General features: G+C 43.7%; 1 long non-coding RNA gene across 1 annotated transcript in view; it reads left to right on the top strand.

Annotated features, from left to right (window-relative positions):
- Nucleotides 1-570: 570 nt before the first annotated feature.
- LOC119705173 overlaps nucleotides 571-25,513 on the top strand; it is a 78,095-nt gene continuing 53,152 nt past the window's right edge. The window contains exon 1 of the long non-coding RNA XR_005258163.1: nucleotides 571-678. This is a non-coding gene — a long non-coding RNA (uncharacterized LOC119705173). The remainder of the gene's footprint in view (nucleotides 679-25,513) is intronic.

The raw sequence follows: 25,513 nt of genomic DNA, 5'->3' as shown, positions 1-25,513 counted from the left end.
TTGCAAATTTATTTTTTTTTTTAATGCAGCATGTATATAATTTATAAGGTTCCTCTCCACATAGATAAAGATTCATCTCAAATGTCAGGGTGGGGGAGGAAAAGATGCATGACCCAGAGGGCAAAAATATTGAGTGCACTGGTGCTGGACTTGACATTCCCCTAGTATTCCCTGTGATAACATCAATCTCAAGGAACCCTCCTGGTATAGATACAGAGCTGCTGTGCTTAATATGTATTTCCAAAGGAATTTCATAGTAATTGAGCATTAAATGATGTCCACTTATTGCAAAGTATTACTGTTTTTATTAAAAATTATAAATGGGCTTTAGCAGAACAAAATATACCAGAGTCACACCACCATCTCTATTAGTCTTTATGTTACAATTGTCATTGACCAGCTTTACTGCATTATTTTCAGACAGTTCATAATTTCCCCAGCTGATCAAATGAAGATTTGTGGGCAAAGAAAGGCACTGGCTGAATTATGTAGTGCCACTGATTTTTATTCTCCTTGTTTCACAGAACACCCTTAAAAAATCTCCTGGTGTCTGTGATGGGCCTCATGAGCGCCTGGAGGAGCTGGTGTGGCTAGAACACATGGGCTGCACTGCAAATCCCAGCTTGTGGAGACAGAGATGCCAGAGCTGGCCTTGGGATGAACCTGCTGGATGTCCAGGTATGAGCTGGGCAGTTGGGATTTGGGGTCTGTGCCCAGTGCAGGGGTTGCAGTGAACCTCTACAAACCTGTTGGCAAAGGAACCACTGACCTGGGGCTGCCTGAAGGGAATGGGGCTCAGTTTTGCAGCCAAAGAAGTGCCTGTGTGGGCAGCTGTGTCTCATTCAACAGCATTGGAACCTGAGAGAAATGGTGGCACATATTCCATCTGTGGAGATGTTCAAGGCCAGGTTGGAGCAGCCTGGTCTGGTTGAAGGTGTCCCTGCCCATGGAAGGGTTGGATCTAGAAGATGAGCTTTAAGGTCCTTTTCCAGCCTAATCAGTCTGTGAAATACTGGCATTTCCCTTCTCTACAGACAATGGCTCTTGCACAGGGTACCAAATCACCCCCTCACACAGCCTCTCCTCACTGAGACTTTCAAACCTTTTCAAGTTTGAAGAACAAAACCAAAGTAAATGTGATGAAGGTTTGGTTCAGTTTGTGGGGAATGTTTGTTATGTCACCTTGCAACTTTGTGCTGTTTGGGGATGCTTGCACATTACAAATTGCTGAAAAATAGGTTATCTGGAAAATGGCTTCTAAGATTGAAGAGAGTTTGGTTTGAAAATTGAAAACTGAAGTTTATTTGCAAAATTTGACCCAAATATGTTAATTATTTTAGCCCTCCCAAGAGGCCATTAGGTGTTCATAGCAGAAATGATCTCACAGAACATTGCTACTCTATTTTATTGTCAATAAACTACAAATAATGAGCCTGCAAGAAATAGAAGGGAAACTGTGAATGGAGGTTATGGCAAGATTCATTGTTTTTGTGTTTGTTCTTGAGGCTTAAAAGAAATTATGTGTGTGGGCTAGAAATACAGGTCCTTCTATCCTTCAGTCAAGTCTGGTGAGGTAGCATTTACCTCTTACATATATGTTTTATTGGATTTTGATGTATTATGTAGTTCAGATCAGTGTTTTGGCTTTTTAATTAGCAGCACTTCACTATGGCCTATTTGCTGCTGGTCTCTGCATGATCTGTAGAACACAGCCCATGGGAAGATGACCAGGGATGCCTAGAACCTTGTACAAAGCATTAAATGTTCTTTCTGTATCATGAAAAAGAGAACAAACACTCTCATACCAATGCATGAGTTTCTGTGAACTTTCTGGAGTTCTCTTACAACTCAAAAGGGGAAATGCCTGTCCAGGCATTGGAAATGAAAGAAGGTATTTTCTGACCATGGAAGAGTTACAAATGCAGCCCTATCTTTGCCCTAATTGCTTATTAATGCAGCCTGTGCTCACACAGCCCCTGCTCCTGCTGAAAGCCACAACTGTCCTGTGTGCTCTGGTTTGTATACAAAGTGACAGCAGTTACACAGTCTCACTCCACAGACCAAACTTTTCACACAGCTTGGATAGAAATGAGCCCCTGGGGACTCGGGATGCTGCCAGAGCTCTGTGAGACTCTGTGATGGCAAAGCCAGCTACCAGTTGTTAATCCCAACACATCATAGGAGACACTTTCTGTCTCCTCCTGTAATGCTAATGCAGCTGGAATTCCATAAATCAAATCTCAGCAGTAAAAAGGTTAATAAGTTTACACTATATAATTGAAAGCCATATTGGTGATTAAAAGGATTTTATATATCAGTTTTCTGGGTCACCAACTAATTATTTTTGGTGGCCTGTAATAAAACATAGCACCATAGGCAGATAGAGGCTGTAATCACATAATATATGAAAAAAAGCATTCACATTTATTTGAGATGAGGTTGTGTACACCAGCTTGTTGAATAGCCTTTGAGGTGTCTCTCTCCTGGTTTGGAGACAATGGGAGAAGTGCACGTTCTGTGTAGTTGGTGAGATTCATCCCAAGTTATTGGGTTGGGTTTTGAGGTCTGGCAGTGTCTCTCCAGAGCTGAGCCCAAGGGAACCAGCTGTCACCTGTGATGGAAAGGTTCTGCAGAGGCACCGAGGATCAGATTGCTATTATAATTCATTTTAATGCATTCTGCACATACTAATCATTTATTGGAACAGGATCTTCTGTAATAGGGACATGACTAGCAAGAGACAGAGACAATTGATCATCCTTGCCCAGAAAGGATAGTTTAAAAAACAAACAAAACGCCCTCCCTTCTGTACAAGGGGCAGGTGTGTGTGCATGTATGAGGGATTGGGTATTCAGTGTGGAGATGGAGAAAAATTGGACCCAAAGCTTACATTGAAATCTCTACAGTAGAAAGGAAACCTTCTGTACAAGGGGCAAGTGTGTGCATGGGCATCGTGCATTCAGTGCTGAGAGGGAGAAATTCTGAACTCAAAACTTGAATTCGAATTTCTACTGTTCTGTCAGGCTGAAATGCCCTTTCTGGAGCCAGAAATTCAGGCACAGACATTTCAAACTCATGCCTCTGTTCTGCAGGTTGTGTGTTTTTTTAGTGCATTTCTCTGATTGCATCAAGAAGCAGCTGAGGGCAGGGGCAGACGTGGGGTGTGCAGGTGGATTTGCAGGGAGGTGCCGTGCAGGGTGGGTGTTTGCATAAATAATTCACAGGTCACTTCTGTAGTCTCTGGGACCTCCTGTGGTCCTGTGTGAGGTGACACAACCACAGCCCTTCTAATGGGTAAACAATCCACTGCTGGTCTCTGTTTTGCTTGGTGAGCAAAGGGCACAATACGATGAGTGTAGGGCACATCGTTCCCATGGTCAGGGCAGGATCTGAGATGTGACCAAAAACAAATGACCTGATGTTCAAATCCCTCCTGGACAAGGCTTGCAGAACTTTAGGGAGCAGGACCTTCTGTGACAACTGCTTCTGTAATATTTGTTAGATCTTTTGGCTACAGCTGCTTAATTGACAAATCATTAACTCTTGAATACCCATTGCATAAAATCAGTGCCATGACATATTATACTGTAATGAGTAAAGGTTCAAGTCCTCTGCCACTAAAATAATTTGCTTGTCATCTCCTATATCTAAATAGGAACTTTTTCTGCACTGAAAAGAACATATTTTTATTCAAATGAAGCTCTTAATGTGTTTCCTAGCAGCATAGCTACAGGGTGTGATACTCAGTTTTAAACACAGGCTGGGGAGGTTAAAAGTGGAATGGCAGTTGGGTGAGTAATGGCCTGTGAGTCAGCTGCTAAACTTGACTTGACAACCTCCATGTCACCACCAAGTCAGAAGTCATTCGTGTGACATTTTTGAGGGTAAAGAAGTAAGAAATAAGCTGGTAGTTTCCACTGGTAGGAGGCCATATCCTGGCCCTCTGAACAAAGACTGAGAAGGGGGAAAGGTAAGCAGCAGCAATAGTGCAAATGAGGAAAGTGAGAATGTAAATTGCACCCACAATTGTAGGTGGATATCTACACAACTGTAGATAATTCAAATACATCAGGTGTGCCCCTCTGAAGTTCAGAGGAAAAGCAATGTGGTTAAAGCGTCTGAGTGCTGGGGGAGCTGTCCTGTCTGATGCTGAGCAGGCTTCCTCCCATGGCTCTTTGCAGCTAGAACTTGGTTAGGTTTGATTTGACCAATCTGGGGCTAAGAAAGCCAAATAACACTTCTGCAATCTACTGCTGTTCTGGGCTGGAACAGCAGAACTGCTTGCCTTGCTGTCACTGTTCAGCCTTTCTCTTTGGAGAGATTTTTGTCACTGGATTGGTAATATCAGGAAGTTGTTATTTTTTCACACATAATCAGCAGCAGAAAGTGCATGGTCCTGTTTCAGCCTCCAGGTGCTTACAGACATCTTTGTTAAAATTGACAAAGAGAGTGAGAACGGAATGGAAAGAGATGACGAGGTGACCTTGACAAAGCCTAGTGCTAAGGGAGTGCATGGGAAAAGAGAGATCTCACAGCTATCCTGGGAAAGAGCTTCTGCCTCTGACACACACAGTCCAGTTCTTCTGAAGAATAAAATCACAACAGTATCTAGAAGGAAATAACATATCCTGTTTGATAGCACTGATAGAGATAACAAAAAGGAATTTGAGCATCCGCTGTGTTTAGTCCACTCCTTGTGACATGCATGGAATGGTGTCCTCTGTATGGAGCTTCTGGGTGTTATATTTTAGGTAAAATAGGCAAGGAAGGGAGGATCCCAGCAACTATTCTGTATCTGACCTAGAACAAGAGGTCAGGACCATAATATGGCCTCTAGTACTCCTTGTCACTGAAATCCTTTCACTTCACGCCTTATTGCGTAAGTTCAATATACTTTTGGGCTAAAGCTCTCCCCAGCACTTAGCTCTCTAAACTCCCTACTCAGCAGGTGGCTTATTTAAATGTGGCTGTCAGCTTGGCCAGTGGCCAAAAGCAAATGGCTCGATGCGTGAACCGCAGTGTTTGGGTTTAATCCTGCTCTGCTCCTGCCAGCACAATCCTCCTGGCTCCGGTGGGGTTGTGTGGGGTACAAGTGAGTGCAATATAGGGCTGTCTGCTCAACTGTTTGTCAAATAAATCTATGGCCAGTCGCTTGCATTATGTCAGCTAAACATTTGCCTGGCACTTTCGCGTCTGCGAGCCAAGGAGGAATTCTGGGTTGTTTGAAATGAAAACCATCATTGTCAAGTCTCACTTAACCAACAAGCGTTTCTTCCGTCATGTGTAAGTAACTTATTTTGCAGCCCACAGCCTCGAAGAGGAAATGTAAAGTTTTTCTAAACATCCAGTACAAATGGGGATATTAGCTGCTTAATTGATTTTTCGAAATTTGGGTCTTATGACTGAGCAGGTGAGATGGAGGGAGAGGGGAAGCACATGGTTTAAATTAAATATATGGAAAAAAACTGCCAAATGATAAAAATATATTTTAAAAGTAAGCAAACCTGTTTTCTCTCTGCCTCTCCATTAAATGTGTCAGGAAAGGGCCTTTACAACTAGGTGGTAATTAGAGAGGAAAAAGCAGTGCTGTCAGAGCAGTCAATCTATCACATCCTCTACTGGCTAAATGTTACCAGCAATTAAACAAGTTAGTAGGGGAAAAACTTGACAAGCAAGTTTTATCACTGAATCATCTTGGTGGCAAAGTATGTGGGTGCTCTTATTAGATTCCCCTGTGTAACCCCAAAGATTTAAAATCCAGCCCCAGGAATGCACGTTCAGACCAAAGAGACTGTTTTCTTTCCCAGACTACCCAGGCGCAGGGAAGATTAGAATGCTAAAAATAAAACAACCTTTCCCACCTCCCCCTTCCTCTCCCCTCCAAAGTCAAATCTGTCCAGGTTGACTGCTCCATTAAATTCAAGAACAAAAAGTTATAAATTGAACATAGGGAGAGCAGTGCCTTTTCTTAAAGTGATGTTTCCTCGCCTTAATGGATTTAGCTATGGCAGGGAGTCAGAGAGAAGCTGTCTTAACTAAATCTTTGACTGATTATGCATTTTTTTTTCTATTCATACAAGATAGATTCATCATTCCAATTTGTCAAGCTGGCGAAGTTCCAATTAATTACACCAGGAAAAGCTCAAGCTGCATTAGGCCTCTGTCAGGCCTAATCTAGTGCTTCATTTACTGGAGCCCCAAATGAAGAGATATCAGAGGTGTTGTTCCTCTTGGTACTTAATTTGATGAATGCCCTAGCAGCACGATCGGTGGCAGAGGTGTGTATGTGTGTGTCTCTTCATCAGCCACCACTGCTGAAGTCGTCATGCTTTCTCTACTAATTTGAGGGCTCATCTGTATACTGGATGTTTTTTTGGAAGGTCTATTCTTCATCGATGTGCCAAAAGGTTTTTTCTGTGTGTCTGGGTGCCTTTCCAGATCTGCTGGACCCGATTCTGAGCTCGGTGTGATGAGCTGGGATTCAAAGCCTTGTGTGTGAATGTGGAGCAATATCAGTTGGACTGGATGCTGCAAAGGGCTGTAAATTTTGACATCCCTGTTGCATGCTTGCAGGGGAAGGGCAGCTTTGCACATTTCTCATAAGGAAGTCAGGGTTATCATCCATGTCCACTGTAAAGAAGTGTTCAAAGTGCTTGAGTAGCCTGAACCATTTGTTTGCTAAATGGATTTGAATCTTTGATATAAATATATTATGTGCTGTATCAACACAGTGAAGGAGTATATAAAGGTACAGAGAGACTCTGACACCACACTGGTGGGCTGCTATTGACTATATACATCCTATGCTAATTCTTAAATATTTTACAGTAAAGACACTATGGACCAAGAACATATGTTTCTTTTCTGCAGCACTTTACGTATGAATTATTCAGCATAAGGTGCCAGAATGCCAATATGTTTAGCTTACTTTTGGCTTTTAACCACTGCTGTGATTAAAGATGTAACTGCAGCAGTGCTGTCACTTTGCACGTAGGTTTAGGTGTCTCAGAAAGGAGGAGGCATTAGCCAAGAGTAAAGTAGCTGTGTACTTTGGCTGAGTAAAATGCTAAAAGTCCTCATTTGCCAGCAGTTCCCATGCTGGGTTCCTGAGTTTATTTTCCACTGCCTGTGTTTGAGGGACTGGTGTGTGCAATGATGATTTTTAATGGCAGCTATCAGACATGCATATGGTGCTCAGCAGGAGCCTGTATTCAGAGCAAGCAAGGAGAGAATTGATGCACTGATGGCTGCACTAAGACAACTCTGGAGACAGTTTGGACCTCAACTGATGCTCATTTTTGGAAGGAAGGTCTTTGTATCTGTAAATACATCAAATTTGCATCTGCTATTAGTGTGTCTAAGTGAGATAAGCTGAGTTGTAGGGCAACAGGGTTAACACCCTAAATCTTGTCTAAGGTGAGATTTTTGTAAGCCTTTCTCTTTTGCTTCGGGACAAAATCAAATAAAGACGTTTAAATCTCTGTGGGAAATGTTGAGAGAAGAGACAGACTGGTTGTAATGATGTCTTTTCATTCTGCACAAGAAGTCTTTTGCTGGACTTATACATTTGAGATTGGTTCTTAAGTGTTCTGCTTAAAAAGTCACTGAGGACCAAAACCATATGTTTCTTTTCTGCAGTACCTTATGTATGAATTATTCAGCATAAGGTGCCAGAATGCCAATATGTTTAGCTTACTTCTGGTTTTTAGCCTTATGTTTTGTGTTAAGCAGGTTGTTTAAACTCACCTGTTGAACTTGAAATAACTAAAAGCCTTTGTGTAGTCTGGGCCAGACAACAGTGAGCTCTTGTAGTTTCCAAGGCTCTGGGCTGGGCCCTTGGTTTTTGTATCTGTACCCATATGCCATAGGCTGCCTTGGCTTTGCACCTGGCAGCTCCTTTACATTTGCTGGTATTGGTCTCTGGTTACAAGGCTGCTGAGGTATTTTGTGAGTGGTTTCAATGTACATTAATGCCAGTAGGTACCTGAGGCTGTCCAGAGCTGTCAAGAGCAATGTACCCATTCTAGGCAGAGATTGTCTTGACTGGTTCTTTTTCACATGCACCACTAAGGCGGAGTGGAAGAGAGATGGTGTTGTTCTCTCTGTCCCTTAGAGAAATGGGAAATGCTTGTTTGTCCTTCTGCTGGGGAGGCACAAGGTTGGAGGCTCAGTGGATGTGGCCATGGGCTGCCTTTTCCTATTGTTGTGTGTTGATTTACCTCAAGGCTAAGCAGAAATGTGTCCCTGGAGCTGTATTGGACTTGGGCTGTTACAAATTAAAAGTAACAAAAGGGATTGTGCATGACATACTACCAAAGATCATATTCACCCATGCTCTCCTTGCTCTGGCACCTAAATGAGGTTCATTCACTGCTAAAATCCCTCTTAACCTTTGGAAATGTAGCCTACACAGTGCAATCATCTCACTCAGTGGCTTAAAGACTCTGAAGACTCCTGTGTTATTTAGACAAGACAGAAGTGATCTCTTATGGACACAAGAAGTCCTGAAAGGGCCATAATCCAACAGAAATTTCGCTCTGCAAGGACATGACCCAGAAAGCTAAAACTGTTCTTCCTTGGGTTCTCAGTGCATGTTCATCTGCATCCAACACTGAATGCAAACTCTGCAGTAGTTTGGGTCATCATATGAGCATCTGTCTCTGAGGAATGATTACAGATGATGAGTTATTACCTTTAAATAAGGGGTAATTAATGCTTTCCACTCTGACTTTAATGAAAGGATTTCCTGATGGAGGCAAGGGGGAAACACAAGGAATATATTGTATCAGTAATGCCCCTTTGGGAGTTGTTGGCACAGTCTATGGTTAACAATTTGGAGCAACAAATAAATGTGGGCAACTTGTGATATATGTATGGAAGAATAAGTGTCAAATTATTCATTATGAATTATTCTGCCAGTTCTAATAATAACCCAGCTGTTGAAGAGGAAACGAAAGCTAGATCTGTCAGTGCAGACAGACCCTTTTGCAGTAATTCTATCTCTTTCAAATGGAAAAATATAAACTTCCTCTGAGAACAGAAAATTAGATAAGAAAAAAAGAATGGGATCCCTGCTCCAAATTAATTTTTTTTTTCGCTTAATGCACACTAATGGATAATAAAAATGGTTGATTAATGAACAACCGGCACACCAACCAGCTGAAAAAACACATTTTGGCAGTCAGCACTTGCAAAATCCATAGGTTAAAGGCAAATTCAACCTCTGTCACTGCTCTCACTATGGTCAGGTGCCCTTACCAAGGAGGAGTGTTTTCATGAAGAAAGGCAGAGTCTGTGTGGGTCTAGGGTACCTGTGTGTAGATGCACACACATCGCCAGCTATACATTTGGGCAGGTTTTAGGGCACTGTGTTTACGTGTAATACCTGAAAAAACTTGATTGAGTAGCAAGCCAGTGTCTGGCAACAAGGGAACAAATCTGGGACCTGAGAGAGATCAGTCCCAGGGCACATCCACAGGTTGCCATATGACTTCAGTTGGGATCTTGCTCCCTTCTGGAGCTTCTTCTCTTCCCCTTCTCAAAGAAGGGGCTGAAACATCTCCCATTAGTAGTTACAAGCTGCTTTCCTCCATTCAGATAACAACAGATATAGATTGTACTTTTTTTGAGAGGATGGTGCAATTAATTCCTTTTGTATCCAACTCGATGCCACTCGTGAGGAATGTTATGTGGAGCCACCAAAGGCAAAAGTGAGCAGAGTCCCTGGATTTGATGAGTGAGTCTTTCTCTGGATTTGGTAATTTGGTCCCAGTCTCAAGGCACCAAAGGAGATTTTGCTCAGCTTTTCTAACTCTGAAGACAGTTAGCACAGCCTGAGCCAAAGCCATCAATCTGAAACCATGTGAGTCAAAAGAAAATAAGTAGAAGATTTTTTTTTGTGGGGCTTTGTCATTTTTGAATATATATGTGGGGGAAAAAATATCTGTGCTATGTGATGCTAGCTGAGGTTTAATACTCTCATGCCAAAGGGTCAGAAAACATTAATACTCCTTTACTGATGAACCCTTTTCTGAAATATTAATAAACTCACCTGGCAGCCTGTATGTCATCCCTGCTTTGCCTCTTGCACACTGTGCTCAGGTCTGATTAAAACGTGAGCTGTCCAGGGCAGGACCTGTATGTTCAGTGCTGGCTTGCTTACCGGTGCTATTATAAATAATTAAGATAATTATCCAATGTGTTTATGGCAACTGACTGCTTTGGGTCAGCTTCTCTGAGGACTCCTGTCATCAATGAAAATTTTGCAAATGGAAGGGTTTGCAGTCTCCGGTGCCAAAGATGGATTACCTGGAAGCTTTCAGAGCAATAAACAATGCACTTTCCATTTGCCTCTCCAACCTGAATGGAAATGATCAGAAACTAATTTTATAGTGCGAGTAAATGCGAGGCATCAACAGCGTGAGTGAGACAGAGGCATTGTCTTTCCTGATGCCAAATCCCAGAATATTAAGAGTTTGCCAAAGGCGTTTCAGAGATAGGTTTCCTATCCTCATCAATAATTTAAAACATTCCCAAGTCTCCTCTGCGTAGCTCGGAATAAGAGCTGAAGGCACGGATGTCAGAAGGCAGAGTGACTCCCAATTAGTCAGGTAGAGTGCTTTCTTGTTGACTCAGCCAGGGCAAGGGTAGCTATAAAACCCAGCCTTACGTCCTTATAGATTCCTTAATAGTTTTTCTCCTTTAAATCTGTGGTAATTTGCAGGAGATGAGTGGGCAGTGCAGTCCCTAATCCACCGGGGTGCTCATTAGTGCCACGGAAAAACACTGGGGCAGGCAGGGAAGTTGGGGGATGAAGCTGCTGACAGAAGATGGGCTGGGGAATCAGCACCATATTGTACATGAGCCAGACCCAGAAAGAGGGGGCAGCTTTTAAAACCTGCTGGGGCCCGTGGCCTGGCTGGTGGGCATTGCCAGCCAAGGAGAGTCTGCAGTGATGCCTTCTAAACTTGTAAGGACTGTTCTATCTCTGTGGAGTTTTGAGGGAGCGATGGGGTTTTGTCCTTGCACACGAGGGTGGGTCCGATTAGAACTTTTTGGTGTCACGCAGAAAATTACTTGTGGAGCCCTAAAACTGGGCCACGTGAAGGACTTGCCCTGAATCAGCCAATTTGCAGCAGCTCTGTGGCTGTGTCTATCTGGATGTGTCATAAAACTCTTGAATGTCCTATCTGACCAGGCTAAACGTGTTTATTTACCACACAGCTTATTGTGCACTAAACTCATCCACATGGCAGGCAATTTTCTAGTGCTTAGGCCACGATTTGACCCAGCTGCCATGGAGAAGGCTATATTAAGTCCAGCTGATCAGGGCTGTCTCCACAGTGGAACAGGAAATTAGCCTCTATAGCTATGTGACTCTGTCAGCTTTTTTACGCATTTCACACAACTCATTTCCTATAATGTGCAGCTTTTTCCTACCGGTTTTTTCCCTGCTGTGAGTAATATTATTTTGATATTGCATTCCCCAATGTGGTATTCAAGTCTTGAGCTGACACTAATTATGTGTTATTGTTTTTTATTCTTTAAAATTTTCTCCTGGCATTGCTGACTGCACCTGTTTATGCCTTAGTGTCTCTAACTGCATGTGATTCCATTCAAAGCATGCTGGTTCCTTGCACTTGGTTTGGAATTGTGGTTTGCACCACACTTCTATATTTAATTGCAACTTTGCAGTGCTTGTCTGGCCCAGTGGCAGTGCTTGAATGAATCTTTCCTCCTTTGAAGAAAAAGTAGGTTTCTCAAAGCTGTACCTTTTACTGTTGAGATAATATTTTTAAAGAGCTGGCTACTAAGAAAAAAGTTACAAGTGCCTTGAAAATAGACATTTTAGAGATTAGAGGAGCTCTGGAAAATTGCAGGTGAAGAGAGAATGAAGAAGAGGGGGTTGCAGGGAAGTGGGGATTTGTTTCCCCCTGTAGGCTCCTGTTCCAGCACTGCCTTCAGCCATCATGCAGATATTATTGCACAGGCCTTGAGTTCTTATTGTATCTTTATTATATCTGGATAAAATTGGGGATCTCCTTCCAAGAGGAACAGATCTTCAGCTCCATAACTTGGGTTTTCAAGGAGAGGGGTGTTCTCAGTGGTGCAAGGCAGTGTCCAACATGTGGATTGAGCTGTGTAGGCAAAACCACTCAGTGGTTCTCATCAGCTTCTGGCTGATGGCAAAGGCAAGGTAATTCACTCATCTAAGATTAAAACTCCAGATATTTGATGCTCCAGGTCTTGTTCACTGTTTCTGTTAAGATGACAGAATTTAGCCAGCTACAAAATATGGTTTGATGTTCAGTCCCTTTGTCCTGCATCCTTAAACACCTGTGAAGCTGTGTGATCCTTGGCAGGGCCAAATTCTCACCTAAATTGCACTGCTTTGGGTCTAAGACAACTCTTCTACACTGCAAGGATTTTATCCCTGCTGTAGAATGCCAATGTGCCTGTGCTTTATGCCTTGGATTTTACTGATCAGGTGGCTGGAGAGCTGGTAATATGCCACTGGGCCAGTGGCTTAATGCAGGAATTACTGGAAGCAGCAATCTTGGAGTGCTTTTTATGAGGATAACAAGGCTTTTGCAGACATAAAAAGCAGGAGAAATGCTTATTAGTTATGGGGAAGGTGAAAGGCTTAGAAAACTGATTAGTGTAGCAGTGTGGTCAGATTGAAATGAAAGCTCAGTGGCATAATCGTTAATTGGGTGCTTACTTACCTACTAATTTGAGCTTGGATGTCAGCAGTACTGCACTTCATCTCAAACCAGAGGTCAGGCTTTAATGCTACATCATAAATTACGTAAAGGCACAACACTAACAATTAGATAATTATGGAGACCCATGCTGTTGCAATTTAACTGGGCAAGTTCAGGGCAATCATGACAGGAGTAGTGCTTAACCCTGAATCTGCTGCCTTTCTTTCAACCTGACAGCCAAATATATGTGGCTGAGGAGGTACCCAGCTGCCCAGCTGTCTGGCAGCCCACAGGTTAAAAGCATCTTCCCCTATTAGTCAGATTCATCAGATGGCCCGGGCGAACTCTGAGGCAATATTGCAAAAACATTAATTATGGTTCAGAAAGAAAAGCCTGCGTTTCAGTCTGCAGGAGCTTCTGGGCAGGGCGCAGCAGTCAGAACAGTTTTTGTGTTCAAGGCACTGTTGTGGTTTTTCATTTGTTTCTAAGCCAAGCCTATATATATATCTTTGGTTTGTTTACTTAGCCTAAATAAACCACCAAGCCAAAAATAAGTTTATCTGCAGGGATCTCTTTCCGTGCTGCACAGGACAGACCCAGCAGATCTCCCATTTGCAACTCTGGAGCCATTCCACTGCCCACAGCTTGTGTATCTGCCCAGCTGCAGTGCTGCTTTCTGGGTCACTGCAGAGCAGAGACAAGGCCACTGCAGAAAGTGGCTTTTTCCCAGCTGCTTTCCTGCTCCAGCCATGCTGGAAGGCACTTTACCCACCTGCAGCCTCTGGTGGCCCCTGCCTGCCATTCCCCAGAGCATTCAGCATGGATCCTCTTGCTGCCCACGAGGGCTTTAACGGGGAAAGAGTTTGATCAATGCTGGATGTTTGAACATTCACTCCACAGGAAAGACATGGGAGATGAGGGTGGAAAACCCCAGTCAGGTGATTGGAAAGCGATTGGCAGTGGGATGAAATTAATAACATAGAAATCCTGAGTTGTTTGGCCATTTGGCCACATGGTTTTAGACGTAAGCAATGTACCCTCATTGAGAAATATGTAATGAACAATGGTTTTTGTGGGGTCTTAGAAGCCTACAGGCTTTATTGGATTTAGGCCTGGGACTTCTTCTAGTGCCGTACTTTTACTTTTGTTCTCGATCCTTTTGGTAATCAGGTAAATTGCTCACACTGAGATATTTATTACCTCTGTAAACATTGGGGTTTTTTTCTGTGCTTGGCCAGGGCTGGATAAACTCTGTGCATAAAAAAGAACCAAAACAAACTGCCCACTGCTGTCACTTTGGCACCATTTTCCTTATTCAGGACATTTTTCATAATCAACAGAAAACATGTCCTTGAGGAAATATCTCCTGTTAATAGGAATGGTGTCTTATGGTGTACTGTGCAGTGTTGTGTGCTGACATTTTCATTTTTGGATTGAGGGACTGTGTGCTTTAGATTTAACCATGTTTTGCTTCAGCCTTGGTAGGTAAAATTCCTTCAGGTGCTAAGTGGGTTATAAAAGTGCTAGGAAACCCTTAGCAGTGGCACATTCCTTTGAAAAATAATCTTATAACCTTTATATATGTGCTGCAATATAGCATGGTCAAGTAATGACACATCTGGTTACCTATTATTAAGGGCTGAGTTATGGTATGCTTTTTGTTTTAATTAGTTTGTGATAAACAAAAACTCAGGGGCTGTTCTGCTCTGGTAGTTCTCATTTTTCCTGCAGCCTTCCCTGCCCTTATGGGTTTATTAGTGTAGAAAAAGTGCCATGTTGTACTTGCAATGTCTAGACTGCTGTGGTAGACCAAGCAGGAGGCTTGGTCTGAGCCAATTGTCCATCATGTGCTGCTGGGGAGCTCTGGGTAGGTCAATGTTACATTTAATCTGGTAGCTAGAGGCTGTGTCCATGCCCAAATTCCTCACCAGCCCTCCAGGAGGGGGTGGGGTCAGGTTATCCCATTTTGGGGTGCTTTAGAAGCATGGGTAGAGGAGGTGGATTAATTTGCTCTTGCTGCCTGATAAATAGATTTTTAATTTTTTTTTCCCTCTTGATACCTTTAAAAGGGGAAGACAAAGCTAAATTCTACAATGGCTGGGCTACACCTGGCTGTGTGAATCTGAGAGCTGTGAGTTAGTATTACTGGGCTCAGTCCTGCAGTGACCAGGAGGGATTTTCTGACCTTTGGAAAGAGAAGTCTCAGTGTAGAGGCATCAGCCCTCCCTCCAAGCAGTAAAATCAAGCCCAGTTTTGGCTGTCAGCCTCCCAGCTCTGCCCAGGGCAGAGCCAGGCCAATGGGTGTTGGGAATGGCCACGTTACACAGGGTCATGCTGGGTCTGAATGCAGGCCTTAAAAAGCCTTTAATGGATTGGAAATGATCTTCAGTGCAGGGGACATGCAGGAGCAGCCTGGCAGGCATGTTGATGGTTTTTGCCTCCTAACAAACGTGACACTGCTCTCCTGCAGCATCGGAGGGTTTTTATTGCTGTACATCGTGGCATGAATCCTTTTCCAAAGGGGCTGATGCCTTGGGTCTGTGACAATCTGATCAGCCCTTTGGACCATGACATAAAAAGACCAGCAGTTCCTCCTGGCAGGCTTTACTAGCAAAAATCCATTTTATAAATAGACCCTCTAATGGGAGTTGCAAAAGAAAACTCCATCCTTGAGGCAGTGCCGACCCAGAGGAGCTGCTGTGTCTGCACGTGTGGCTCCTGGGGGCAGCTGCTCACAGCTGGCTCCAGGACACAGCCTCCAGGTCACAGCTTGCCCAGGCTGCCAGGGACAAACCTCTGCCAACCTTGGAAACTTTGCTGCAGGATTTGGTCTTTCTCTGGAAGCTGCAGCTGCTGGCTGGAAGAGAAGGAACTGGAGTTGCAGCTCTCGTTTCAAAAGGCACAAGTTTCTGGAGCAGAGAAGGAAAGCTGAGCAGCATAAAGCAAGTGTGCCCTCAGGGTTCAGGAAGCTGAAGGTGAATGAAAGGCACCTGCAGTGATTTCTTTTAGAAGGATCACTTGATGTTTCACCTTTTCGTGTGGCTTCCTGACACTGGTGTCAGGACTTTTGCATCCTTGGAACTGGTGCCAGTGTTCACAGAGCAAAGAGCAGAGGCTGGTGCTGTGGTTCACTTATCTGGGCAAGATCCCAGGCAAATGTGACAGTGAAGTGCTGTGCCTGAAGCAAATCAAATGTTTGCACTGTGGCTTAAAGGCACAGTGTTGATGAAGCACTTAATTCTCACATAGCTTGGTGCACCACAGCCCTGGTGCCCAATCATGGCTTGATTCTTTACCAGCCAATAAAAATCCTGGCCATGCTGTAGTTATAGCCCTTCCCTCTCACACAAAACATCCATAAAGTTAACTTTACCACTGTCTTCAGAACCAGGGATCACTCCCACTGTAGTGTCTTGGTGCTGATTGCCATGGGATTTCTTGCTGGGAATTGGGAATGGGATTGAACTGAAGAACACCTCAACTGTACAGCTGGCCAGGCACATTGTGTAATCTCTGCACACTGGGAATAAAACGACAGGTCCGGTTTGCTCAATATCTGCACAGACCTGAAAGCTGTGGCTTGTTCCTTGCTCATCCCCAATCCCTTTGGGCTACACATCAGCACTGATAGTGCAGGAGCTCACCAGCTCTCTGGGATTTCAGCAGCCCCAGCACACCAAGCAAGGAGAGGAATATTGGCAATTTTACTGGGAACTTTTTTGCTTTAATCTGTGTTTTGCTATTCCTGTGTACAGCAAGGCTCTCACATAAAGTAAAGACCATTTGGGATCCTCTCTCTGGAGAGAAGTTATATCTCCACAGGCCTCTGGAGTTTGATGTTTCAAGGTAAAGTCACCTGGGTGAACAGTGGCATTGCCAGATGGTTGGACTCTGTCATTGAGGAGGATTTAGGAGAGGGGAGTATCCTGGTGAGACCTGCAGATGGTCTTGGCAGAGCCAGGGGCATGAGATCAATGTCTCATCTCCTCTTGCACAGACAAGGTGATTCCAGCCAGCCAGTGTAAGATTTATCACTCGCCTCCTAAGCCAGGGAGCCATGCCCTTCCCTGAATCTTGGAGGGACATGCAGGCCAAAACCTAAATCTTGTCCTCTGCTGCTTGGAAGGGCAAAGGTCTGATTTCCACCCAGCCTGGCTGTGCCCCACAGGGCTCACCTGACAGGTTATGCCAAGACCTGCTTTGTGCTCCCAGGGGCAGTGCAGCATTTCATGCCCTGTGCTGTGACCCCTCCATCCAGTCCAGGTTCCACCTCTGCACCCTGCTGGAGCTGGGGACTCCAGGGGGCTCCTAAGTACAAAGGAGCCTCAATAAGAGTGCAGCAACCCTGGCTAAACCCCTCCTGTGGTACAGGCTGTTCCTGTGACTCTGCAAAGCCTCAGCCAGTGTCTCAGAAGAAAGTTCAAGGTCAGTGGACTGGTTTAACTTACACAAAACCCTGGTACTTTAGAACAATTGCTTGCTTGGTGTAAAGCTCTGTTTTATGTGGACATTCTCTCTCGTCACTGGATATTTGCTTACAATCAAATCTGAAACTTGAACCAGTTGGCCCTTCAAAAAGCTGAAAATAATGTTTTCTTGCAGAACCAAATTCTGTATCATGCAGAAAGCAGAGATGTACCACTGCATACCAGTGTGTGACTTAAATGTGCATTGATTTTCCAAGTGAGCTTCCAGTAAGGGATCCCATCACATTGTCACTTACTTACAGGTGCAATGCTGCATGCATTGAAATTGAAGTTGCCTTTAAGAAACTTGGCTCTACGAAGCTTTTCCATGGTTGCAATCAGTAACAGCAGTGTTGTTTCTAGCAGTGCTACTGCTCCATCTGTGACAGAGGGAGTGGGGAATTTAAACTGGACTTTGGTGCCCAAATGCAGTAACTGCATGGCCTGAGAGAACAAATTCTGTGTTTTGGTGGTACAGCTGCCTCTGAATCAAAAATCTCCTGACTGGTCTGGCCAGGCTGGGACTGGAGGTCAGGCAACATCATTATCTGGGGCTTGATTACACTTCTTGGTGATAAAAAATTATGAATTCCTATTGCATTAACATTTATTTTTGCTACAAATGGAAAAACAGTCCAGCAAAACAGAATCTTTACAGCTGAGAGATTGAGTAACAAGGGGAAGAAAATGTCAATGCAAGTTAAAGCAAATTTAATAAAGCAAATAAAAACAACATACTGACACTGAAATATAATCTTAACTCTCTGACTGCATCTAACTGAAGGCAGGAAATTCTCAGCTAAGTGTTCCCTGAGCCCTCTTAAATCAGCCCAGTTTGCTTAGGCATTGTTGCACATAAGCGCCTTTATGAGCCGGCCCCAAAACACTGGATGATAATAGGAGCACTAAGAAGATATTTATTTTGTCAGCTGTGTGTTTGGATGTATCTCTGATGGATGTACCAGCCCTGATTCTGAAAACCATGGAAAAACCAGCCCCACTGTCAGTTTGTGCTCACACACTTTGCAGAATCGAGGCTGCAAGGAAAAGCGTGATCGGTGAGGTGGGACTGAAGGCACCACCTCAGTGTTACTGAGGTGCTTCTGTAGCTCCTCCAATGCTGCTTTTCACAGACTAGAGAATAGATCTTCACAAATCTATACATTGAGGAACCTCCCTTTGCCAGATGAGCGGCTGAACTCTGAGAGGTTGTGGTTTACCAGCGGAAAAAGTGTGTGGGGCAGTGCGAGGACCTGATCGTGCACTCTCAGTGCCTCCCCTGGGTGTTTTCTCTCTGAGATGTCCTCCTCATGGACTGGAGAAAAGGAAGAGCTTCAAAACTTGAGAGATCTACACTTCCCTGCAGGTGCAGTGTAATTTGGTGGATTTTAGACAGAGCTCACCATTTGGTTTTGGGAACTGAGGGCCTCCAGAGCCAGAATTGCCTGGAGTCACACTTGAATTGAAGAGTTAGAATGAGGGCTGGGTCAGGATGGAGCTGCTGCACACACCTGCTTTGGAGCTAGGAGAGGACACTGAGAGGGGTGGTGAGCTTTTTAAGAGGCATGGCGTTCTCCCTAGTAATCTTTTTTTCCCTAAAAAATTACCAAAGAAAATGCTAGCCTGGAAAAGGGCGATAAAGATTGCCACCTGTCTCTTTTCTCCATCTTTTACCAGAAATCTGGTCCTTAAAATATATTTGGAGTTCTGAATCTTTATTTTTTTGTACAAAAAGAAGGTCTTTCTCACACAAGTAATCCTGTGAAAGCCTTTAGAGTCTGCTTGAGTTGTTAGGTCTGCAGGTCTTCTGGGTGAGATAATATAAGCAATGGCTTGTGCCAAGTGTTTTTGTTCCCCCACCTCTAAGGAGTCAGATCAGCCAAATTTGAACTTCCTGATACTGTTTGCAGTTGATTAAGAAAACACAGATATCAGCCAAATATATGTCTTGGTTGTTCTTCTCGCTTATGTTCAGAAAATGCACCTAATATTTCTCTTTTAGAAGCAGGAACAAACAGATTTCTTGCCGAGATTTGCCTTCTTGCTGGGTTCCACGTCCAAGGAGCTTTGACCTGCTTCTGCCTCCCAAGTCCTCATTGCTAGTCCTGACCATCTCTTTATTGAAGAGCCTTCACAGTCCATATCCATCCTGCTTATCACTCTTACTCAGTATTGACAAATCTATGCCCACTTCTGACAGGCCACAACTAATTGATTTTCTACCAGCCAAGTTTTCTAGCAAATGCTTTTGCAGTATCTGACCTTATGAGTTCCCCCTGGGCTCAGGAAAAGGTGGGAAGGATCTTCAAAAGGAGGTGTTTTTGTAATATTTAAACCCTAAAAGCCTGTGAAAGACAGTGACAGTGACATGGTACCGATCAAAGTTTCTGAATTGCTTTTGCTGTTTTCCCAGCTTTTTTTCTATTTCTCATGCTCAGGCTGTGAGATCTGTGGGACTGGGGCTGACATGTTGTGCAGGCCCCAGAACACTGAGATCTTAATCTGTGCTTAGGGCTCCCAGAATGTGTGGCAGCACATGTATTAAACAGTCTCCTCTGCTTGCGTGCAGGAAAATCCAGTAAACCCATCTGGATACAGCTCAGCCCTGCTTTTTAATTCCTTGCTGGTGGCCCACGGTATCTATGATGGGCTGCTGTGGGAAGGCTCAGAGTGCTCCTCCTGCTCCCCAGTGATGTGGGGAGGGTTTGGCTGCCCTGCTGAAAGGGTCAGATGCAAAAATAAATATCAGCACCTTTCTCACTCCTGTAGTCCCAGGGTAGGAAGCTATTTTCTTTTCTAAAACCTCATCTATTCCGGACCTGACTATTCTTAGCTTTTACCTTTCTGTGTCTACAGGACCACGGGGCTGGGCCAAATCACAGCATAGCCCCAGCTGTCAGTCATTTTAATAATTATTATTAACCCCCTGCTGATGCTTTTCCACATGAAAGCAAAAGGTTCTTTGGCACTTTTCTTACTTTTCTTTAAAAGATGGAAGGTGGAATAACAAAGTTCTTAATTAGCTGAGCTGGTGTTGAAAAGCTCAGTGTCAGATTTCCAGGTCAGTGTTTGATGGAGGAATGATAGTGGGAAGTGATGCATCGACATTGATTAAAGAGCAGTGATGAAGCAAGATAAAATTGACATTTTATTCTTCCCAGCTGAAGAATTGTGACTGACAATACTTAAAGGTGAACAGGCTTATTTCTTGAATCAACAATGCAACCTGTAAAAACATCCATCACAGCAGTCTTTTCTTAATTACTAACATCTAATTAGCCCCAAATCACTGTGGTGCACTGATTACACTAAAAGGTGCCTGCCACTCTTCCTATTTTGGGTATAGCTGAGAAGGGTAAAGGATGTGAAATTAACTGGCATTTCCAATCTTTTCATCCGGAGACCCTGCAAAGAGTTCTCAGCTTTTCTCTCTGTTCTCCATTCCTTAGTCAAACAGAACAGTAATCTCAGGTGAGTGCTGGATGCTGACTGGGGACAGCTCCCTGGAAGCACCAGGAAGCCCCAAGAGGGGTGTGAGGATGCTGCAAAAAGTCAAGCTGCTGCTTTTCCTGCTATTAATAATGGAGGGAATTAATATTCTATAGAACTAAACTTGTTATTGGCTTTATTTTCTCTCTCTCTCTCTCTCTCTTTTTTAATGTAGTACACTTTCAAGGTTCTTTAAAGTAGCAATTTAATGTTTCCTCACTTTAGTATAAGACCAACCCAGCCTCCTTTCTTCAAGTTGACAAAGGGCTTTTGATGATTGTTTCCCATCCTTTAGCTTTCTTCCCTTGAAAGAAACAAAGGGAGTAACAAATACAAATCCCCCAAAACCTCCTTTCCTACAAGAGGTCTGGAGTGCAGCTGATGCCTCTGTGAGTGTGTTCGTATTGCAGAAAAGAGTGTTCAGGTGCTGAGGCTTGGAGCAGCAGTTAAATGCTCATTTTCGAGCTCTGATGGAGTTGAAATTCTGCTTGTTGCACCAAGGTGACGAGGACAGGAGGTAAAATCCCAGAGAAATAGCATCCTTTTATCAGTAGATGGTAGTATAACAACGTGGAAGGAGTGCAGCTGCCCTGAGGTTGTCCCAAGTTCCAAGCTGTTGTACTCGAATCTTAAGTGAAAAACAAGACAAAGAGAGGCAGAGGGATAAGTTCAGGCTCCTGTTATGTTCTACTTTTCACCAAACAGTAGTTTACAGCAGAGGGGAATGTATGTATGTTTTCATTCCTGATTTATGCATGGTTTATCTAGAGCAGTGTGAATAATTGATTATTGTTCTCTGGCAGTCCAAAAAAATGAAAATAAATATTTTTTAAAGCAAAATGAAAAAAAAAAAGTTAGGAAATCAAATAGTAAAAGGGAAGGAGCAGACTCTTGTGTCAAAATAAGTATTTTATTTTTCTTCAAAACAGCTGTTCTATAAAATGCTTTGCTTTGAATGATGGTTTGAATCATTTAACATAAAGGAAATTGCCAAGTGAAACAGTTGTAGTTTAGTTCCGGCTTGCACATATCAAAATAACTGTTTTTAAACATTATTTCCTTTCCTATCTGTAATGCAAAGAATTTGGTGAAACTGGGACAAGATTCCCAGAAGATGGTGCTGCCAAAAGTTAAATTATCATGAAGATGTTTCAACCAAGGCAGTCTCCATCTAGGCTCTTGGTTTGGCCATGAATTATTTGCTATGAAAGTACAAATAAACCAGAATAAACCTGCAGAGGGGCCTTCTCTCTCTGTAAGCTCACATTTGCAAAGCCTTTTAGTTTTTTGGTTTTTTTTTTTTTTTTTTTTTTAATTAAAAGCAGACTTTTCCTGCATGTGAGCTCGGGGATCCCAGGGGCCAGATTCACAATGTAAATGCACTTAGGCTAAAGAGATCCATATTGATTTGTACCAGCAGAGGATCTGGCCCACTAGGAGCAAACTCTGCTTTTTGAGGGGGTATTAAATTTGTATGTGTTGAATTCTGTGCTTTGGAATTTAAATCAAGGATTTGATAGCAAAAAAAAAAAAAAAAAAAAAAGAGAGAAAAGGAGGGATTTGTAGAGATGTAGCATCCACTGTTTTCACTCTCCATGTCGCCTTAGTAGCAAAAGCGGTGTGCTAGGGGTGATGTTGATGAAGATAAAGGGCTTTTTGGTTACAACTGGGTTCTAATCCAAACCCTAATCTATGTAAGTGCTAATGGATGGCAAATGACAGTTCTGAGGGGGGAATGGAATCTATGAGAATTTTAGATTTCAAGCACATTCTGACTGGGTCTGTAGCTCATTGAAGAGCGATGCTGTTTTTCTTCACTCCCTTTTTTTTCCCCCCCTCTCTTTTTCTCTTAAATTCTTTACTGCTAAAATACATTAGAAAGATTATTTATTCTTAAATCCACTCTAATGAACAGACCTGTGAATTAAAAGCAATACTACAGTGCAAATGTATGAATACTCGGGGAAGTAACTTTCTGTGCAGGGCTGAGAATTTGTCATTTGATTAAAATTGCACTTGTAAAAAGTTTATGCAGTGGGGCCTGTAATTTCAGAGCAGGAACCTCTTTCCATAGTGTCCAGGGCCGGGTTCTGTGACCAAAGGAGAATGGAGTTTTCCAGTGAGGGGGTGGCTCTTTGGGGTGAACCTGGACTTGCAGCCACAGGGGTGTCCCTTCACTATCACAGCAGGATTTTACTTTGTCTTGTGTTACAGAACAGTTTGGTTTGGAAAGAACCTTAGAGATTTGGTGAACATACCTGAAACATGGCGAATTCTGCTGTGATGGGTTGGGATGCAACAAGAAATGTTCTTTGTCCTCAGTTACTTTGTGTGTTGAGGTTATTGTGTGTGTATGAGGTGTGTGTGAATATGTGCATGTATTTATATATATCTATATATATCTATATATATATATCCCATTTTTTTGTATTTAGTGCCACTGAAGGACACCTGTGAAGAAAGCTCTGTACAAGCTCCCATGGCATTTATTTTCCCACATTTTCCCTGTGCTCTCCCCTCTCTTGCTCTGCCTTCCCCAGGCCTGTGCCAAGGGTTTGCTGCCAGACCTTTGATGTGACTGCAGGAGCTCTGGAGGGGGAGATAGGGCAGGTCTTCCACCAGCAGCATCTTTCTCTGTGCCCAAGAGGAGCTGTTTAAGGTTTTGCACAGTGCTGGGGCTCGGGAACAAATCCTGCAGAGCTGTGGTGGACAGTGGCTCAGTGCTGGGAAACTGTGCCTGAGAGAGTTTGGCACTTTGGGCTGCATGTGACAGAATCCATCAAAGTACAGATCCATCCAGAACATGTGGGAAGGGAGAAGCACACAGGAAGGCTTTCAGAATACTGGAGTGTATAAAAAGTGTCATTGTGTGGTGCATTCAGTACTTTATGGGGTCACTCAGGCTGTGTAAGAGGTACAGTAACAGCACAACACATCTGCAAATGCATCCTGGCTGTGCCACACAAAAAGCTGTGACAGGAAATTTTCTCTTCATGTATTTCCATCTAAAGGCACAACACACAGGTCAGGGGTTTGCTGCAATGTGTAAACAAGTGCTCTGGAAAGTATTATGTTAATAATTTGCTTTATGGTCTTTATATTTCAAACAAAAAATTAGTTAAAAACTATCCAGACAAAACAAAAGCACACCAAACTTGCTGGTCATAGCCAAACTGTCCCAGCTTACAGTAGACTGGGTGGTAATTTGTGTTATTGATGCCCCAACCCCAGCCTCATCTGGGTAGAGATGTGTGATGCACTTAAAGTGAGAACCCCAGGAGATGGATGAGGTTTATGTCTGTGAGGGATGGTTTGTGTCTCTCTGGATGGAGACACGAACCCTGAGCAGAAAGAATGGTGAAGCTGAAGAGGAAGACTCTCAGTAATTCCAAGTGGCTTTAATTAGGGTGAGACTGATGCTACCACTCCTGACTGCCCGTTTGTATCGGGTGCTAGAAGGCAAACTGCAGGAACATGGAGTGTCTTAATCCCAGGATTAAATCCATCTTGGCAGGAGCCTCCCTGCTCCTTCCCAAAGAGTGAACATGTGGGTGTGCACATCTGGGAGTGTGGGTGTGTGTGCACATCTGGGACTGACAAGCACAACCTGGCCAACCTGTGCTGGGAAACCACAGCCTGATGGCCCTTGCAGGGGCTCAGGTGAAGGAGGTGCAATAAATCCTTCTTCCTGTTCATTCCTTCAGACGACAGGATGCCTAAAACGATTCAGTTCTGATGTCTCAATCCTAAAACCAGCTGTCCAGTCCTATGAAAGATGAACTTTCCCCAGAGAAACTGGATGAAAGGTGCACGTGCTTCAGGATATTCCTGACAGGAGAGCAACCAAACTTTGTGTCTGAGGCTGGAGAGAGTGTTTTATAATTGCATGTGAGAGCTTGGTCATCTCCAGGGAAGCTGGGTTTCGTGCACAAGGTGCCAGGGCATGAGCAGGGCAGCAACACTGTGCTGGGAATGGATAAAAATGCAGTTCCCAGCAGGGATGGATGCTTGTGGTGTGAATGGGCCAGGTCGAGAGCAGTGGGATCTCCTCAGCAGGGGGCTCTGTGCTGAGATATTTCAGCCTTAGCGTGGCTTTGCTGGTTAATTTAACAGAAGTTGTTGTTGGAGTGCTTTGTGGGCAGGTGAGCAGAAGTGCAGGCTTTTACAGCACAGAGGTCAGCAAAGATAAAACTGATAAAACAGGACACTGCAAAGGAGGGAGAGGAGATGAGAGACACAGGGACCCTCCACAGCCCATGTGAAGGAGAGGACATTACCCTGTTCACAGCAGTCTCCCCTCAGCTCAGGTGTTATTCCACAGGTCTGGGCAAAATAACAGAAGCAAACACACCAGGACCAAATAAGTCTGAGATGATGAATAGTATTTGTTGAGCTGGATTCTTATTATCTTTGTTGGAGGAAAGAGGAGATGTCCATGTCTGGAGGCATTGGGAAGAGGCAGTTCCCAGGCCTGATGAGGTGGAGCTCTGGCAGGATGTTTGCCAAGGGGAAGAGAGGAAGAGAGAGGGCTCCTGGTTTTCATTTGTGCAGAGCAGAGCTTTTCCTTGCAAAGAGAAGGGGTGCTGAAACTCAATGGGAATTTGCATTTCCTTCACTCCTGAGCCTGTCCTACTCAAACTGCAGGAGTTTTGCAACTCCTCTGCTGCACTCAATGGCTATAGTAATGAAAAGAGATTGCCCAGGTGTATCCAAACCCAAACTTTGATATGGCATCTTTGATACTGGGATCATTATTCACTTACACAGAGCGTAGGCAAAGCTGAGGAGCAGTTCAAATCCAGGGCAAAATTCCTGTCATGCAGGTGGGTGCTGAAAAACAGGACTGGCTTGTGT

Source organism: Motacilla alba, chromosome 10 (assembly GCF_015832195.1).
Source record: "Motacilla alba alba isolate MOTALB_02 chromosome 10, Motacilla_alba_V1.0_pri, whole genome shotgun sequence".
Lineage (NCBI taxonomy): Eukaryota > Metazoa > Chordata > Aves > Passeriformes > Motacillidae > Motacilla > Motacilla alba.
The sequence above is the reverse complement of the archived record's forward strand: the minus strand, read 5'-3'. Positions and strand labels throughout refer to the sequence as shown.